Source organism: Pristis pectinata, chromosome 10, assembly GCF_009764475.1.
Source record: "Pristis pectinata isolate sPriPec2 chromosome 10, sPriPec2.1.pri, whole genome shotgun sequence".
Classification (NCBI taxonomy): Eukaryota; Metazoa; Chordata; class Chondrichthyes; order Rhinopristiformes; family Pristidae; genus Pristis; species Pristis pectinata.
In genome coordinates, this window is record NC_067414.1 from 78,813,378 (window position 1) to 78,832,761 (window position 19,384).

Below are 19,384 nucleotides of genomic sequence, written 5' to 3' on the forward strand. Positions count from 1 at the left end.
CATCTTAAAACATATGATGGTAGATAAATCTGATCAGGAATATCCAAGAACACTGTGGGAAGCTAGAGAAGAAATTGCGGGAGCCCTGGCTAAGATATATGCATCATTGTTAGCGATGGGTGCAGTCCCAAAAGACAGAGATTGGAAAGTGGCTAAGGTTGTGCCTTTATTTAAGAAGGGCTGCAAAGAAAAAACCTGGTAACTGTTGTCCAGTAAGCCTAACATCTGTGGTAGGTAAGTTATTAAAGGAGGTTCTGAGAGATAAGATATTTACAAGCATTTGTATATGGCAGATCATGTCTCACAAATTTGATTGAGTTTTTAAGTAACCAAGAAGGTCAATGAGGGCAGGGAAATATACAATCTATATGGACTTCAGTAAGATCTTTGATGAGGTTCCACATGGTAGACTTCTCTGGAAGGTAGATCACATGGGATCCAGGGAGAGCTAGCTAACTGGATATAGAATCGTCTTGAAGCAAAGGATGATAGAAGATTGTTTTTCAGTCAGGAGGCCCATGGTGTGCCACAGGGCTCAGTGCTGGACCCATTGTTGTTTGTTATCTATATCAACAATTTGGATGAGAATGTACAGGGCATGTTTAGTAAGATTACAGATGATATTAAAGTAGGTGGTATAGTGGACAGTGAAGATGGTTAGCAAGAATTACGGTGGGATCTTGATCAGCTTGGTAAGTGAGCCGAGAAATGGCAAATGGAGTTTAATTCAGATAAGTGCGAGGTGTTGTGGTGTTGTATTTTGGAAAGTCAAACCAGGGTAGAACTTTCACAGTGAATGGTAGTTCTCTGGGGAGTATTGTAAAACAGAGTGACCTTGGAGTACAAGTACACAGTTCCCTGAAAGCGGCATCACAGAGAGACAGAATGGTGAAGGAGGCATTAGGCACACTGGCCTTCATCAGTTAGGGCGTTGAGTATAGAAGTTGGGAGGTTATGTTGCAGTTGTCCAAGGCGCTGGTGAGGCTGCATTTGGAGTACTGTGTTCAGTCTGGGTCACTCTGCTGTAGGAAAGATGCCACTAAGCTGGAAAGAGTGTAGAAAAGATTTATGAGGATGTTGCTAGGACTGGAGGGACTAGGTTATAGGGAAAGGTTGGCCAAGCTCAGACTTTATTCCTTGTAGTGAGAGTTGATCTTATAAAGGTATACAAAATCATGAGAGGTATAGATGGGGTGAATACACACAGTTTTTTTCCCAGGGTTGGGGAATCAAGAACTAGATGGCTTAGGTTTAAGGTGAGAGGAGAAAGATTTAGTAGGAACCTGAGGCGCAACTTTTTCACAGAGAGGATGGCATATATATGGAACACACTGCCAGAGGAAGTGGTTGAGGCAAGTACAATAACAACACTTAAAAGACAGTTGGACAGGGTACATGGATAGGAAAGCTTTAGAGGGACATGGGTCAAACGTGGGCAAATGGGATCATAGAATCATAGAATCATACAGCACTGAAACAGGCCCTTCAGCCCAACTCGATTGTGCTGACAAATGTAGGGTCCAAGAGAGACAACATGGGCAATCTGTGTGTGAAACCAGAAGGTACAGGTGAGGTCCTAAATAAAAACTTTTCATCAGTATTCACAAAGGAAGCAGACATTGTAGTTGGAAAACTCAGTGAAGGAATAGGTGAGACAGTAGTGCAGGTCTCCAGAAATTATGAGGAGATGCTTGATGGCTTAGTGTGCTTAGAGGTGGATAAATACCCAGGACCAGATGCAATCTATCCCAGGCTGCTCCAGGAGGCAAGGGAAAAGATTGCTGGTGCTCTGGCTGAGATCTGTAAATCAATCTCTGGACACAAGTAAGGTACCAGATGGCTGGAGGACTGCAAACATGGTCCCCCTTTTCAAGAAAGGCAGTAGTGAAAAGCTTGTAAGCTCAACATCAGTGGTAGGGAAGATACTGAGAAATAAATCTGAAGGAGAGGATTAATGATCACTTGGAAAGGCAGGGGTTAATCAGAGATAGCCAGCATGGTTTTGTCAAGCGCTGATACCATTTGACTGAATTCTTTGAAGAGATAACAAAGTGTATCAATGAGTGCAGAGCAGTAGATGTGATTTATGTCGACTTTGGTAAGGCCTTTGGTATGGTTCCAAGTGAGAGACTGGTTCGAGTTTAGGGCCTATGGAATCCAGAGCAAACTGGCAAATTGGGTCCAAAATTGGCTTGGCAATAGGAAACAGAGGGTAATGGTAGAGGGTTGTTGATTGGAATGCTGTGACTAGTAGTATCTCATAAGGATCAGTGCTGGGACACTTACAATTTGTAATATATGTGAATGACTTGAATATGGATGTTGGAACAATGATCAGTAAGTTCGTAAATGACACAAAGATTGTCAAAGTTGTTGATACCTAAAATGTTAATTCTAAATGGATGCTGTTCAAAATGTATTTGCAGCATTTCCTAGTTTTGTATTTAAGATTTCATGTTTCCTCAGCACTCTTTCAAAATATCTATTTCTTTTACAGTGACATCAATTAAACTACCAGTTTAACAGCCATTTTTTAATTTACTATCTCCCCACACTCCCCCTCCCACTAACTTTTAGGAAAAATAATTGTATTTACAAGGGTTACCACCTTGTTATCCTTCTCTCAAAGATCCACTCATGAGATAATGAGGAGCTTCAATCTTTATTTTGGCCTCAGACTTGCAGACGGCCTTAACTTAATTTAGACTCCCTTGACATAAGTCAATCTGTTCAGGTCAGAAGGCCATCCCACTGAGAATTCAGTAGTCTTGTCATGCCTCATCTAAATTGGCAACTTTCATGCTTCAGCCTTGAGTGTGAATATCAGATAAAAACCCAAACATTTTTGACTTTTGATGAGGGTTGTGAGAAGGAGGTGTGAGCGTTGGGGCCAGGGCAGTGTGGTAGGTGCATTGCAAAGGAAACCCTTAAAGCAATAGGGATCTGTTGGAGAATATGCATAACTGAAATGGAGAACATCATATTAGGAGATGCTGACTCAGAACTAATGAAGATCCACATTGTTTATAACTTACATCAATGGAAAATGAAGTAAACTATAAGATAGTCTGTCCTGATAATGCAAAACAAGGGAGAATGGCAGAATGGAGAGATGCTGATAAAAGTTTTCAAAATGACTTGGATTGATTATACAATTAGACAGAAATTGGCAGATTAAATTTTAACATTCATAAGTTAAAGTGGTGATCATATTGAAAATCTGTAGGTCATAAATAAACACTGAAGCTAATTTAATTTAGCAGAATAGTAGGAGACAACATCCAAACAATTTGGTGAAGCAATTATATAAGCTAACAGAACACTAAGATTTATCTTTAACTTCGTGCAATACAGTTCTGCAGGAATTTTGCTAACATTGTAGAAATTACTGCTTGTACTCGAGGATACGTTCAATTATCCTGAGCTCCCAGCTCTGATGCACACTTTGATCAGAGATTTAGAGCAACATTGACTAAAAGTTTGGAACAGAAATTCTGAATTTACATGGACTTCAGTTTTGGGCATTGCATTGGACAAAGAGCATAGATATCTTGGGAATGATACAGAAATAAGCCATGGAACAGGCTACAGGAGCTATGAGAAAAGCCAAAAGATTGAAGTGTAAAAAGAAGCCAGTTAAGGAGAAATATTGAAGTAACTGAATAATAAATTGTTTCAATAATGTAAGTTGTTATTATGGTATCAACCAGAAAAATTAAGCAAAGGACCTAAATCTGTGAAAAGTAAGATTGAAGTCTAAAGATAAATGATAAAATAGAATGCCCGTGTGTTCCATGCATAGCTCAGTAACATGTGAGTTGAGGATGTACTTTGCACTCTTAGTTTATCTAAAACCCCAATAGGAGGCCCACCATAGCTTAAAGGGGACCTAATTTTAGTTATTGAAAATTGATGAGATTATTTTCATACCTATTTTCGAGGTAGTAAATATTTGGAAGGACCAGACCTAAGTAGTTTTGGTCTTCCTGAACCACAAAAAGCAACTGAAAGTTTGTGCACTAAGTTTCTGCAGGAGACCAGCTACAATTTAAATCAGTTACATGAATATATCCTAGAGAAAGAAACAAGTTTTGTGAGATACCAAAAAAATCCCTTACATACTTTAAAAGAGGCTATTTACAATGACCAATGAATCATACATTTTTTAAATTTTTGTTTTATTTTACAGCGTGGTAACAGGCCCTTCCGGCCCAACGAGTCCGCACCGCGCACTTTTTAAACCCAAATTAACCTATCCGTACGTCTTTGGAATGTGGGAGGAAACTGGAGCACCCGGAGGAAACCCACGCAGACACGGAAGAATGTGCAAACTCCTTACAGACAGCGACGGGAATTGAACCCCGATCGCTGGCGCTGTAATAGCATCACGCTAACCGCTACACTACCATGCTGCCCTTTTTTGGATGTTTTCTGACAGAATGAGAAAACTTTCCTCATTAATCTGCTTTTTGGCTAAAGTTTGATTGCCCTGGCCATGTCATTATTAGGCATTGCTTTAACACTTTTGACGGGCTGGGGGGTGGGGAACTGCACATTTGGCTTTTAGACTCCCTGTAAATTTGACAGATCTGAGATTCCAACATGTGACATTGGCTGGGGAACTGCAAAGGAAAAAATCCTAAAAGATTGTAAACTCATTGTCTGGAATAATTTTACGATGATCATTGAAGCATTTGTTCGAACATTGCAAGATGTTCGAGTAGTTCATTTTGGTAGGTCAAATATGATGGCAGAATATAGTCTTAATAGTAGGACTCTTGGCAGTGTGGAGGATCAGAAGGATCTTGGGGTCCAATTCCATAGGACGCTCAAAGCGGCTGCGCAGGTTGACTCTGAAGTTAAGAAGGCATATGGTGTATTGTCCTTCATCAATCGGGGAATTGAATTTAGGAGCTGAGAGGTATTGTTGCAGCTATATAGGTCCCTGGTCAGACCCCACTTGGTGTACTGTGCTCAATTCTGGTCGCCTCACTACAGGAAGGATGTGGAAGTAATAGAAAGGGTGCAGAGGAGATTTACAAGGATGCTGCCTGGAATGCAGAGCATGCCTTATGAAAGCAAGTTGAGGGAACTCGGCCTTTTCTCTTTGGAGAGACAGAGGATGAGGGGGGACCTGATAGAGGTGTATAAGATGCTGAGAGGTATTGATCGGGTAGATAGTCAGAGGCTTTTCCCCAGGGCTGAAATGGTGGCCAAAAGAGGACATAGGTTTAAGGTGCTGGGAAGTAGGTATAGAGGAGATGTCAGGGGTAAGTTTTTTACTCAGAGAGTTGTGAGTGCATGGAATGGGCTGCTGGCAACGGTGGTGGAGGCGGATACGATAGGGTCTTTTAAGAGACTGTTAGATAGGTACATGGAGCTGAGTAAAATAGAGAGCTATGGGTAAGCCGAGTAATTTCTAGGGTAGGGATATGTTCGGCACAGCTTTGTGGGCCGAAGGGCCTGAATTGTGCTGTAGTTTTTCTAAGTTTCTATGTTTCTAGGATCTTTGACTCAATAATAAATGAATGGGAGGTGTTACTTTAGCGTTAGTTGGAGATTCTTGTCAAACATGCCAGTAATTCTTTGAGGCACTAAAGCAGATGAAATTAAAGTCTGTATTAAAGCATCACATATTTAAGAAAAAGATAGACAAATACACTTGAAAACCAACATGCGAGTGCATTTGACGGGTGATCCATCTATGAGAGAGTTTTCTTCAAACCTACACAAATTAAGAAGTGGGGAAGTTAAACAATGAAACTCAACAGGGTTGATTTTGATGAAAAGCTTGAGTCAAATTGTGACATCACTTCATGATCTGATGCAACCTGTTTACCCAAATGTCACTCAACACTATTTGAATTACCAATGATGTATGAAAGAGCAATTCTAGCACCAAAAAATAATGCAGCGCAGACCATGAATAAAGACCTTCTTTTGGGACTTCCCAGACAACCTGCACAATATAAATCTATTGACAGGGTGACAGACATTGATGAGGCTGTACATTTTCCTGTGAAAATTTTTAAACTCTCTGTCACCACCTGGTGTTATCACATAAACTTCAACTCCAATCATGCTACTCAAGAATTTGGATCCACAAATATTATGAAATGGCACACTTCAAAAATTACTACCACATGTAATTAAGGCCACAATAATGACTGGTAATGCTGATGGGGATAATGTCTTCATCCCTCAGGTACCAATCCTTCCATCTGACCTACCTTTTCAATTCAAGCGACTTCAGTTCCCTGTCCAACTTGGTTTTGCTATAAGCATTAACTAGGAGCAAGGACAATCCCAACAAAGTGTTGGCCTTAATCTCAAAATTCAATGCTTTCCCATGGTATGTTGGTTGCACCAGAGTTGGAGATAAAAATAATCTATACATTTTTACAGCAGATTCAAAAGAAAGAAGTATAGTGTGACCTGAAGCACTTCAACATTGAAGCCACGTTAATTTACACATTGTGTGTAGGTACATACCTACTTAAAGGTATATTAAATATAATTTTTGTATACATATTTATTTTCAGTATGTATGTATTTATTGGAATGTTGGTTAAATTAAATAACTTTAACCCCCAATTATATTATCCAATTATATTATTCATGGAATAATTATATAGTTAATTTAGATTTTACTGCATTTGCAAAGAATGTAATAAAGTCTGATTGCATGGAAATAAATGCAAACATCATGCTTGCCAGCATAATAAACTGAGCCACTCTGAGCATAGGAGCTAGTAATAAATAAAACCCTTCATAATTGAAGAAAGGAATATTAGTAGCTAATAGAAAAAAGAAAAATATTGGAATCATTCAAGACACAATTGTATGCACTGGAGGATCAGTTAAGGTACAAGACAGACAAACAAAATATTATCTCATCTTTCCTTAACCTTTATCCTTGTTTGAAATGCTACAAATTACAAAGACTAAACTTACGAATTACAGCTCAGGTGACAACAGACAGCTATGTTCTGAATCAGAAACTAGTTATTTCTATGTCTAAATGTATAACCTAAGTAATCCCAAGTAGCAGTAAGTGATTGTAGCTTTGCTTAAATAGGAAAGCAGTCATAAAAAATAAAAAACAACCTTTGTGTGAATTTACAGAGATTAATGTGTTTTTTTTACCTATTCTGTATTTTATAATTACAACTGGTTTTGAATTTTATGCAGAATACCAATTCATTAATACTGCTAAAGAAGGTAGAATGTCTTCTTCTGAAATGGAAACCTATGCATAAAATATTAAAGCAAATCATTTCTGTATGGGATTTTTAGTTTTAGCTTTTACATTTATTTTTCATTTTGCCAGGTGTTTTGGCCTAACAAATGTGGTTCTATATGAGTTTGTCACCTTTAATCTAAAAGGACCTTATTGTGTTACTTTGCTCAACTTCTTTTATTGGAGCCTATTTGTGAAGCCTTCCTTTTATATTGGTTATATGCTGTTTGATGCTACTTGAAAACTCAGCAGCACAAATTTTGTAGTTATCCACCGAGGCAATCCATCAGGCAAGAATAAGATTCATTTTAATAATTATGCTACCAAAGCAGAATTGATTATTAATCCTCATGTCACCTGTTGCTCAATACACAGTATTAGGTTGTTCTCTAGCGTTTCAACTTAACCCTTTTCTTTTATCAATCCTCTATATATGGGAATCTCTAATAAGGCCAACATTTATCATCCATCCCTAGCTGCTCTTGGGAAGATGGTGTTAGACGTTCTTCAATAAGACGATTCCCCAGATCAGGTTGTGGTCTGTATGATCTCAGTCAGGTGTGTAGCAGCTTCATTTGTGTGGGGACTATAGGCCATACCATGTGCAGGTAACCCCTGCATTATGGAAGCATTGTGTTCCTAGGAAACGACCTGTATCACAGTTTTCCATAATGCAAAGTCACGTCATCTTTGCATGCGTCAAGGAAACCGAGTTGGAAACAACTTACGTTTATTTTTTTCATGTAAATTCCGTGAGAGTGACTTTTAATGCCACATCCCATGTTATTGGAAAGTTGCTTGTGAATTCTGCAATGGCAAATTTATGTAGCCTGAAGGGCTGTAACACAGAGGTTGCCTATATTGCTTTGGCCTTGTTAAGAAGACACAGGTTCAAAATGAAAGTCTCCTAGCCTTTAAATGCTTCACAGGCATTAAACTTTGTAATGGTTGTAATTATCGGTATATGCTATTTTATTAAAGCTTTCACATATTTGAAGTCATGGAGACATAGAGTCCTACAGTATAAAACAGGAAATTTGGCCCACCATGTCTATGTCAACCCTCATGCCTACCTATACCAATCCCACTTGCCTGCATTAATTTCATACCCCTCTATGCTCTGCTCATTCAACCATCTGTCCAGATGCCTCTTAAATGTTGTTACTGTTCCTGCCTCCAACACCTCCTCTGGCAGCTCATTCCAGATACCAACTACCATTTGTGTGAAGAATGCACCCCTCAGATCTCCTTTAAACCTTCTCCCTCTCACCTTAAACCTATGTGCTCTTGTTTTAGACACCCCAACCATGGGAAACAGTCTCTGGCTATCTACCTTATCTATGCTTCTCGTAATTTTATGTACCTCAATCATTTCGCCTCTCAGCCTCCTTCACTCCAAGGAAACAAGACCTACCCTATCCAATTTCTCCTGAAAGTTCAAGCTCTCCAATCCAAATAACATCCGAGGGAGTCTTTTCTGTTCTCTTTTTGGCTTAATCACATCCTTCCTACACTGTGGTGACCAGAACTGCACACAATACTCCAAGTGCAGGCTAGCCCACATTCTATACATCTATAACCTGCCATCCTAACTCTTATACTCAGTGCCTCAGTCATTGAAGGCAAGCATGCCATACACCTTTCTCACTATCCTGTTCTACCTGTATTCCCAATTTCAGCAAACTCTGTACTTGCACCCCAAAGTCTCTCTGTTCATCAACACTCCCCAGGGCCCTGCCATTCACTGTGTATGCCCTGCCCTGGTTTAACCTCCCAAAATGCATCACCTCACACTTGTCTGCAATAAATTCTTTCTGAAGTTCCCTTGCTCACTTTCCTAATTGATCTATATCCTGTTGTAACCTTATACAACCAGCTTCACTGTCCACTATTACATCAATTTTAGTGTTATCTGCACAAACTTATTAATCATGCCACATACATTCTCATCCAAATTATATATATATATATATATATATATGTGTGTGTGTGTGTGTGTGTGTGTGTGTGTGTGTGTGTGTGTATATATATACAGTACGTATATATATACAACAAAAAACAGATCCCTGTGGCACACCACTGGTCTCAGGCCTCCAATCTGAAAAACAACCCTCCACTACCACACTCTGTCTCTGACCACCAAGCTAATTTTGTATCCAATTTTCTAACTTACCCTGGATCACATGTGCTCGAACCAGTTTACCATGCGGGACCTTGTTAAAGGTCTTGCTAAAATCCACGTAGTCATTTCTAAGTGGGAATTTTCTGAGCCATCCATGTTATCACAGCAAATGAATGTTAAGTACATAATGGGAAGAGATCAAGCACTTTAGACCTCTGGCCCTTTTAACACTTCGTTACGTCTTTGTGTATCAGTTTATTAGTGGGAGTCATGGGAAACTAGAGCTGAGAAAAAATGCTTCCATCATGCTTCAGCATCAATCCACCTTCATGTGCTGTTAGTGGCCCCTGTCAGAGTATTTTTTTTAAAACCACAAATTGTACAATGTTTCTTTTTTAGAAATTTGATCCCAAGTTGTATTTTTCTTCAGCTGAATGTATGGTAATTATTGTTTTCATGAGCTTCTCTCAAGTAAAAATAAAGACCATGAGCTTTCTCAGCTTTGATAAGTACTGAATAAAGGTACAGTTTTGTTCAGCAATAGGAGGCCCTATTAAAAGATTCCTACTGTGTAATTTAGGCTTTCAGATGGTGCCTGGAACCTGCAATTATTAGTATTAATGAAGCTTATTGGGTACCTACTTTGGTGTATTATAATTTATTGTACAACATACTGCCAATAAGCAACAATCTCAAGTATTTTTCACAAGAAGCTAAAATTGTATAACTATTTTTGCATAATTATCTGTTTCTGTCTGAGTATTTTCTTTGCACTTTTCAAAATACATGCTTACTTAATGTTAGCTGTCATCTGACAAAAATTGCAATGCAAATGTGCAGTTGTTTAAAACAGAAGTCAGAACTGCAGAAGAACAGCTGTATGATTGTTCCATGCAGCTGTTAAGGCTATTTGAGTATTAATGTGGGCTAATTATATGAATTTGGGAGCTAGCCAATAGCAGACTATTTAACCGATTTACTACTATAAATTTAATATTAAAAGAAAGATGATTGACCAAGCAATACATTTTCAACAATAAAAGCAGGACATGCTGATAATATTCAACAGAACAAATCATGATGGAAGATCATTGACCTGAAATGTTAACTCTATTTCTCTTTCCGTGGATGTCGTCCTACTGAGTAGTTCCAGCATTTTCTGTTTTTAATTCAGATTTCCAGCATCTGCAGATTATTTTGCTTTTCATGTACATTTGCACTGTTTGTATTAACTAACCAAAATCTACCTTCACTAGCAACCAACATCACACTTCCTTGATTATGAAAAAGGATGCGTTGGGATAATATGAAAAAGGATCATCCTGCTGCAGGGTTTCGACCTGACACATCAACAGTTCTTTTCCACCCGCAGATGCTGCTCAATCTGCTAAGTTCCTCCAGCAGATTGTTCGTTGTTTCCCTTCACACAGGTTTAAGTTATATTGATGAAACATGGTTAAAGGACAAAAGGTTCAGAACCCATAGTAACATCTGGAAAGAGGTATCCATGCACTTACCTGCAATCTCCTACAAATAAAGAGCTTGCAAGCAATGATATCAAAAATACATGTTTCTAATCAAATACTTGAAAGGAAAAATATCTCTGGTTCTGAAATAATGGGTTAAGCTGATGGTGTAGAAAGGCAATGTCAATTCATCCAAAATTAGTGATGACTGTGCTAAAGAGAGTGACAGGCAATTTTCAAATCTTGAAATACGCACATGCGGAAAACAAACACCATTGCCAAAGAAAGTTACAAAATGAAGTAACTAGTTCAGATCGTGTGGGGCATGATCAGGAAATGATAATCTGTGTACTTCTCTCATGTGGAGACACCCCTATGAAATCCAATCATAGATATAGGAAGGATGTGGAAGCGTTGGAAAGGGTGCAGAGGAGATTTAGCAGGATGCTGCCTGGTTTGGAGAGTAAGGATTATGAGGAGACACTAAGGGAGCTAGGGCTTTACTCTTTGGAGAGAAAGAGGATGAGAGGAGACATGATAGAGGTGTACAAAATATTAAGAGGATTAGATAGAGTAGACAGCCAGCGCCTCTTTCCCAGGGCAGCAATGCTCAGTACAAGAGGGCATGGCTTTAAAGTAATGGGTGGGAAGTTCAAGGGAGATATCAGAGGGAGGTTTTTCACTCAGAGAGTGGTTGGTGCATGGAATGCGCTGCCTGGGGTAGTGGTGGAGGCAGGTACACTTGTCAAGTTCAAGAGATTGTTAGATAAGCATATGGAGGAATTTAAAATAGGGGGATATGTGGGAGGAAGAGGTTAGATATTCTTAAGTGTGGTTTAAAGGTCAGCACAACATGGTGGGCCGAAGGGCCTGTATTGTTCTATCGTTCTATATGTAAGTGAAACACACTCTGGAGGACACATGAATTAACAACAGGGTAAGTTCTGCATCCATGATAATAAAAGCATCATTAATCACTTACAGGTTTGCTGGGATCATTCGGAGATCAACACATTTTACTTAAGAGGTCAGAATACTGCAGATAAATCTCTTTGCAAGAACCTGGTGCCCGCTGAGTTTGTCGACTCAAGGAGATTGGAATTCATCTCCTTTTTGAGGAGAGGACTACAGGCATCATGGTTATGCAGATTTGTCCAGATTTTGGACTTCCCTAAGGTTCAAGGAAGAATAAACTGCACATACATGGCATTCTGGATTCTCCACTTGAATACAGCGTTCTTCATGAATTGCAAAGCCCATCAGTCTCTGTAGTGTGTGACCATCAGCAGAAAAAAATTGATGGTCAACTGTGTTCAAGAAGCTCAGCCAGCATCTTTAGACATAGATAATCTGGGGAACAAGGTCTATCCCTCCAGCCTCATCCCCTCACCACACTTTGGATTTGTGGTTATACTACAGAATGCAATTACAATCACTGCATTGGAGTACCAGGATCCGACTGGAGAGTGTCATAAGGAACCTCTAAATGAGATTCAGTCTGGATTTCTCAGGAAGCACCCTGCAGTATTGTGCAGACAGGATCATCTGTTTCATCGTCTTCTGTTACATATTGCATAATCAGGCATTGTTAGGTTACAAGCCCTACCCAGTGCACTACTATGGTAAGAGAATGAGGAAAAGGAAGAGGATGAGGAGGAAGATTGCAGACAGTGATGAAAAAAGGCCCTTTCTGCACAATCCCTCAGGACCCTTATACAACTCCACTTGTTGTCCCAGTGCTCCAAGACTTTGCCACCATTCAGATTTAGAACTTGAACAAGGGTGTTGCTTTTGTGTCACACTAATGCCTGGCAATGACATGTTCAATAAATGGATTCATCATTGTTTTCTCTTGATCCTCAGTGGTATCACCTGGTGTCCATTCCCCACTGAAGAAACTTCTTGGGGGTAAGAACAGATTGCAGGGACTGCAGGAATATGTTGCTAACACAACCGTGAAGTTGTCATCTCCTTATCTGGCAAAACTGCCACATATTTGAGAAAGGTGGAGAATGTGGAAAAAGTCCTCTAGAGCTCCAAGGGCAATCAAAAAAGCTTCAAAGACATTAAGCAATGCTTGACCTTAATCAGAGTGTGAAAGATGCCACTGCCAAACTGGTGAAAACCCTAAATACAGTCTAAAGATGTTGGTACATCTTTAATGGAAAATAGGGTTGCTCAACAACATCCAAAATCCACCAGTTCCAACAAATAAGGTGATCCCTACATTTGCTGAGACCCCCACGTTACGAACAGTGTGTTGGTGACCATTTTGGTGCACCGTTCCACACAATGTATAGTTGCTAGAGTCAAGCAATTCAACATGAACAACAGTTTTATATAAACATCTAATGCACTGGTTGACTGATTAGACTTGTGCATTTCGTCAGTGGCTGTTTTTACTGTACCTTTACCATGCCTACCACTTAAGTATTGTGCTCTGCCTGTAGCTTCAGCCAAGATGGACAACAGTTGCTACTCTGCTGTGGAGGAGGAAGGAGATGCCCGTGAAGAGTAAATGTGAACGGCTCTGGGCCTAAATCATCTGGCGCTGTCAGCTGCATTGTGTCATGAGTGACAGCAGTCTGTGCTAGCGAGCTGAGGGCAGTCAGCAGTGGATGCACAAGTGGCAAATTCATATTCTAAGAACCTATGAAAATTCCCAGGACTGGGCTTCGGATAACTTTGCAACCTGCTTGAGGACAGATCATACAACTGCCGTCTCAGCCTCAGTGCCTTAGCAAACAAAGGAATCGAACTCTTTGACCACAGAAGTTTGTGCAGGCTTGACAGCAGTTAAGGCTTGGATAGCAACAGTCTGAGCTTCCACTGCAGCTCTGAGACACTGGCTGGCTTCTACCTCTGCTGTGATAGAAGGTGAGTCCTCTGCATCAGACCTGCATCATGGTTAGGAATACAAATATTGGTTTGGATCTGGCCACCACTTCCCTGCTGCAAGGAACTGGCTCCCAGCTCCAGGCTCCAAGCCTTGTCCAGGCTTAGTGTTAGCCTCACCATGGTCCCTGACGTCAATCACAGACACGCAGGCAGAATGGGAAAAGGTTCAGGAATTACTATATTAGTTTCATGAGGCTTCCCCTGTAGGCTAATCAACTACAGTCCACAATAAAGTTCTCATCAGCAGAATTAATGCAAGACGTTGCCCTCCAGGTAGCTGGCAAATTTTAAATTAAATTTTTTTATTTACAACGTGATAACAGGCCCTTCCAGCCCAACGAGTCCGCGCCGCCCATTTTAAACCCCAAATTAACCCACCCATACGTCTTTAGAATGTGGGAGGAAATCGGAGCACCCGGAGGAAACCCACGCAGACACGGGAGAATGCACAAACTCCTTACAGATGGCGACGGGAATCGAACCCCGATCGCTGGCGCTGTAATAGCGTCGTGCTAACCACTACGCTACCGTACCGCCCAAAGAAGTATATTCTTTCTACCTGGCCTGTTGAAAACCTCTTTTGCCAAGTGTTATACCATCTGCAAAGTCTGCTTCCAAGCTACCCCATGTGGTATCTTGTTCCCCAAGATCTGAGCTGGTGGATGTGAAATGACAGATTAAAAGATATTGTATATTCTCCTTTATCCTCAATGGCCCCAGGGCTCAGCAAAAGCATGCTTGTTGAGGTGGGATGTGTGGGGCTCTGAAATGACATAAGCAAAGGGTATCATGAGAATAGGAGGGGTCTGCTTAAACTAGCTGGATGTCATCAAGTAGAAAAGGCTGTTGGGAAAGGAGTAGGAGATGTGAGAGGGGAGAGAGAGTCTGACCGTACCACTGCCCTCAATGACTTCCAACCCACTGATGGCCATTGGTTTTCTGGAACCAGCAGCAGCCAGGTCTGTGGCACAACATACAGTTACACAACACAGAAGTGGGCCCTTTGGCCCACACCCACCCATGCTGACTAAGTTGCCTACCTGAGCTAAGCCCATTTGCCTGCAATTAGCCTCTCTGAACCTTTCCTACCCATGTACCTGTCCAGATGCCCTTTAAATGTTGTAATTGCACCCACCTCTACCACTTCCTCTGGTAACTCATTCCACAAACCCACCAACTTTTGCGTTGTCCCTTAGGTCCCCATTAAATCTTTCCCCTCTCATCTTAAACCTATGTCCTCTTGTTTTATACTTTGCCACACTGGGCCGCATGCCCAGTCAGAGTACAGGAAGGAGATAGAGAGCTTAGTGGAATGGTGTCATGACAACAACCTTTCCCTTAATGTCAACAAAACAAAAGAGCTGGTCATTGACTTCAGGAAAGGAGGCAGTGCACATGCACCTGTCTACATCAATGGTGCTGAGGTCAAGAGGGTTGAGAGCTTCAAGTTCCTGGGTGTGAACATCACCAACAGCCTGTCCTGGTCAAATCACGTAGGTGCCACAGCCAAGAAAGCTCACCAGTGCCTCTACTTCCTGAGGAGGCTAAAGAAATTTGGTTTGTCCCCTTTGACTCTCACCAACTTTTACCAATGCACCATAGACAGCATCCTATCTGGATGTATCACGGCTTGGTACGGCAACTGCTCTGCCCAGGACTGCAAGAAGCTGCAGAGAGTTGTGGACAGAGCCCAGTGCATCACGGACATTAGCCTCCCTTCCTTGGACTCTGTCCTTACCTCTCATTGTCATGGTGAAGCAGCCAGCATAATCAAAGACCCCACCCACCCGGGACATTCTCTCTTCTCTCCTCTTCCATCGAGTAGAAGATACAGGAGCCTGAGGGCACGTACCACCAGACTTAAGGACAGCTTCTACTCCACTGTGATAAGACTATCAAACGGTTCCCTTATACAATGAGATAGACTATGACCTCACGATCTACCTTGTTGTGACCTTGCACCTTATTGTATTGCACTTTCTCTGTGGCTGTGACACTTTACTCTGTAGTCTTACTGTTTTTACCTGTACTACATCAATGCACTTTGTACTAACTCAATGTAACTGCACTGTGTAATGAATTGACCCGTATGATCGGTTTGTAAGACAAGCTTTTCACTGTACCTCGGTACAAGTGACAATAATAAACCAATACCAATACCAAAAAGACTGTGGTCATTCACCTTATCTATGCCTCTCATGATTTTATATACCCAAGGTCACCCCTCAGCCTCCTATGCTCCAGGGAAAAATGCCCCAGCCTATCCAACCTCTCCTAATAACTCAAATCCTCCAGTCCCATTAATATCCTTGTGAATCTTCCCTGTACCCTTTCCAGCTTAATGACATCCTTCCTATAGCTGGCTAACCAGAACGGCAAACAATACTCGAAATGTGGTCCCACCAACATCTTGTACAGTTGTAACATGACATCCAAACTCTTGTTCTCAATGTCCTGACTGATGAAGGTGAGCATGCCAAATTACTTCTTCACTGCCCTGCCAATCTGTGTCGCCACTTTCAAGAAAATATGGACTGATCTACAACAACTGGCTCTGATGCACAGCAGGGAAGAGTGGATACAAGGAGAGCTATAGTGAAATGGGACTAAAGAGTTAGGGGTACAGACAGGAGATTGAGTGACCACAAACAAGACTGCAGGATAATATGTTGCCTCCCAGGTGCCAGGGTTGAAGATGTCTCCAAGTAATTACAAAACATTCTCAAGGAGAGGGTGAGTAGCTGGAGGTCATTGCACTCATTGAATCTGAATCAGATTTATTGACTTATATGACATGAAATTTGTTGTATTATGGCAGCAGTACAGTGTAAAGACATAAAATTTCTATAAATTACAAAGGTAAATAAAGAGTGCAAAAAAAATAATGAAGTAGTGTTCATGGGTTCATGTACAATTCAGAAATCTGATGGCAGAGGGGAAGAAATTATTCCTGAAACATTGAGTGTGTGTCTTCAGGCTCCTGTACCTCCTGTTCGATGGTAGTAATGAGAAGTGGGCATGTCCCAGATGGTGAGGGTCCTTAGTAATGGATGCCACCTTCTTGAGGCACGGCCTCTTGGAGATGTTCTCAATCTGTGATGGAGCTGGCTGAGTCTATAACGCTCTGCAAACTCTTGCAATCCTGTACATTGGAAGCTCCATACCAGGCTGTGATGCAACCAGTCAGAATGCTCTCCACCATACATCTGTAGAAATTTGTAAAAATCTTTGGTGACATACCAAATCTCCTTAAGCTCCAGACAAAGTAGAGTGTGCCTTCTTTTGGTCAGGACTGGCAGCTCAATATTCCGGGATACAGATGCTACACATGTGATAGAGGTGGAGGTAAGAGAGGAGGGGGAGTTGTATTTTTGGTTAGGGAGAACATCACAGTACTGCTTGGAGAAGATATTCCTGTGGGATTGTCCAGTGAGGCTATACAGGTGGAATTTAGAAATAAGAAGGGATAATCACCTTGATGACATCCTTCCTGTAGCTCGTCGACCAGAACTGCCCATAGTACTTCAAGTGGGATCGCATTTAGCTGTAGGAATAGTAAGATTGTAATAATAGGTGATTTTAACTTCCCTAATATTAACTGAGACTTCCATAGTGCTAAAGACTTTGATAGGGCAGAATTTGTTAAGTTTGTCCAGGAAAGTTTTCTCAAGCAATATCAAGTATATTGCAATATGCAATATGAAGGGCAGAGGCAACACTTGACCTTCTGTTGGGAAATGAGACTGGGCAAGTGTTAGCTTGCAAGGCATCCAGGGAGAAATAGCTATTTGGATTTGTAATTGGCTCAATGGTAGGAAGCAAAGAGTGATGGTTGAAGGTTGTTTCTTGGACTGGAGGCCTGTGACTAGTGGTGTGCCACAGGGATCGGTGCCAGGACCTTTGTTGTTCATTATTTATATAAACAATTTGGATATGAATGTACAAGGCATGGTAAGTTTGCAGATGATACAAAAATAGGTGGAATCGTAGACAATGATGAAGGTTATCAAAAATTACAGTGGGTTCTTGATCAGCTGGGTGTGGGCCGAAGATTGGCAAATGGCTTTCAATTCAGATAATTGCAAAGTGTTGCACTTTGGGAAGTCAAACCAGGTTAAGACTTATACAGTGAGTGGTCAGGCCCTGGAGAATGTTGTGGAATAGACGGACCTAGGAGTACAGGTATATAGGTCACTGAAAGCAGCGTCACAGGTAAATAGGGTGGTGAAAAAGACATACCGGTCTTCATCAGACAGGGCATTGAGTATAGGAGTCATATAAGACTTTGGTGAGACCACGTCTGGAGTATTGTGCAAAGTTTTGGTCATCCTGTTATATGAAAAACATCATTAAACTGGAAAGAATATAGAGAAGATCTACAAGGATACTGCCAGCACTTGAGGGCCTGACTTATAGGGAGAGGTTGAGCAGGCTAAGACTTTATTCCTTGAAACATAGGGGATCTAGAGGTGTATAAATTCTGAGGGGTTTCGATAGGGTGAATGCTCATAGTTCCCCAGAGAAGGGGGACTAAAAATGAGAGGGCATAGGTTTAAGGTGAGGAGGAAAGATTTAAAAGGAACCTGAGGGGCAACTTCTTCACACAGGGGGTGGTGTGTATATGGAACGAGCTGCCAGAGGAAATGGTTGAGGCAGGTACAATAACAATAATTAAAAGACTTATGGATAAGTACGTGGATAGAAGGGGTTTAGAGGGATATGGACCAAACGCAGGCAAATAGGACTAACTTGGTGGGCACTATGGTCAACATGGACAATTTGGGCTGAAGGACCTGCTTCCATTCTGTATTACTTTATGACTCTATGACTCTAAGTGGCTGAAGTGTCAGTGAGGGAGCACTTTGGGACTAGTGACCATAATCTTATTAGTTTTAAAATAGTAACAAAAAAAAATAGAACTGGCCCACAAGTTAAAGCAAACCTGGGGCAAGGATAATTTTGATGGCATTAAGCAGGAACTTGCAAAGGTTAATTGGAAGAGATTGTTAACAAGTAAAGGGACATCTGACAAGTGGGATATTTTTAAGAATGAGACAGTGAGAGTTCAGTGAAGGGCAAGACTGGCAGACAGAATTAGGGAACCCTGGCTGATGAGGGATATTAAGTCTCTGTTTAGGGTGAAGGAGGCATGTGTCAGGTATAGGTAGCTGGAACAAAGCAGATTTCTCTTGAGGAGTATAAATGATATTGGAGTACACTTGGAGATGAAATAGCTTTGGCCGATGAGGTAAATAAAAAAAACAACTAAGTATATTAAGAGCAAAAGGGTAAGCAGAGAGAGAACAGGTCCCCTTATGGATCAATGTGATTGTCTTTGTGTGAAGCCATAGGAGATAGGCAAGGTCTTAAACTAATACTTCTCAACTGTACTTACTGTGGAGAAGGTCATGGAAGCAAGGGAATTCAGGGAAAAGAACAGTGATGTCCTGAAACATCTTGACATTACAAAAGAGGAGGTGCCGGTGGTCTTAAGGCACATGAAGGAAGATAAATCCCAAGGGCCTGAGCAACTATATACTAGGACATTGTGGGAAACCAGAGAAGAAATTGCTGTGGCCCTGGCAAAGATATTTGTATCATCATTAGCCATGGATGAGGTACTGGAAGATTGGAGGGTGGCTTATGTTGTGTCTTTAT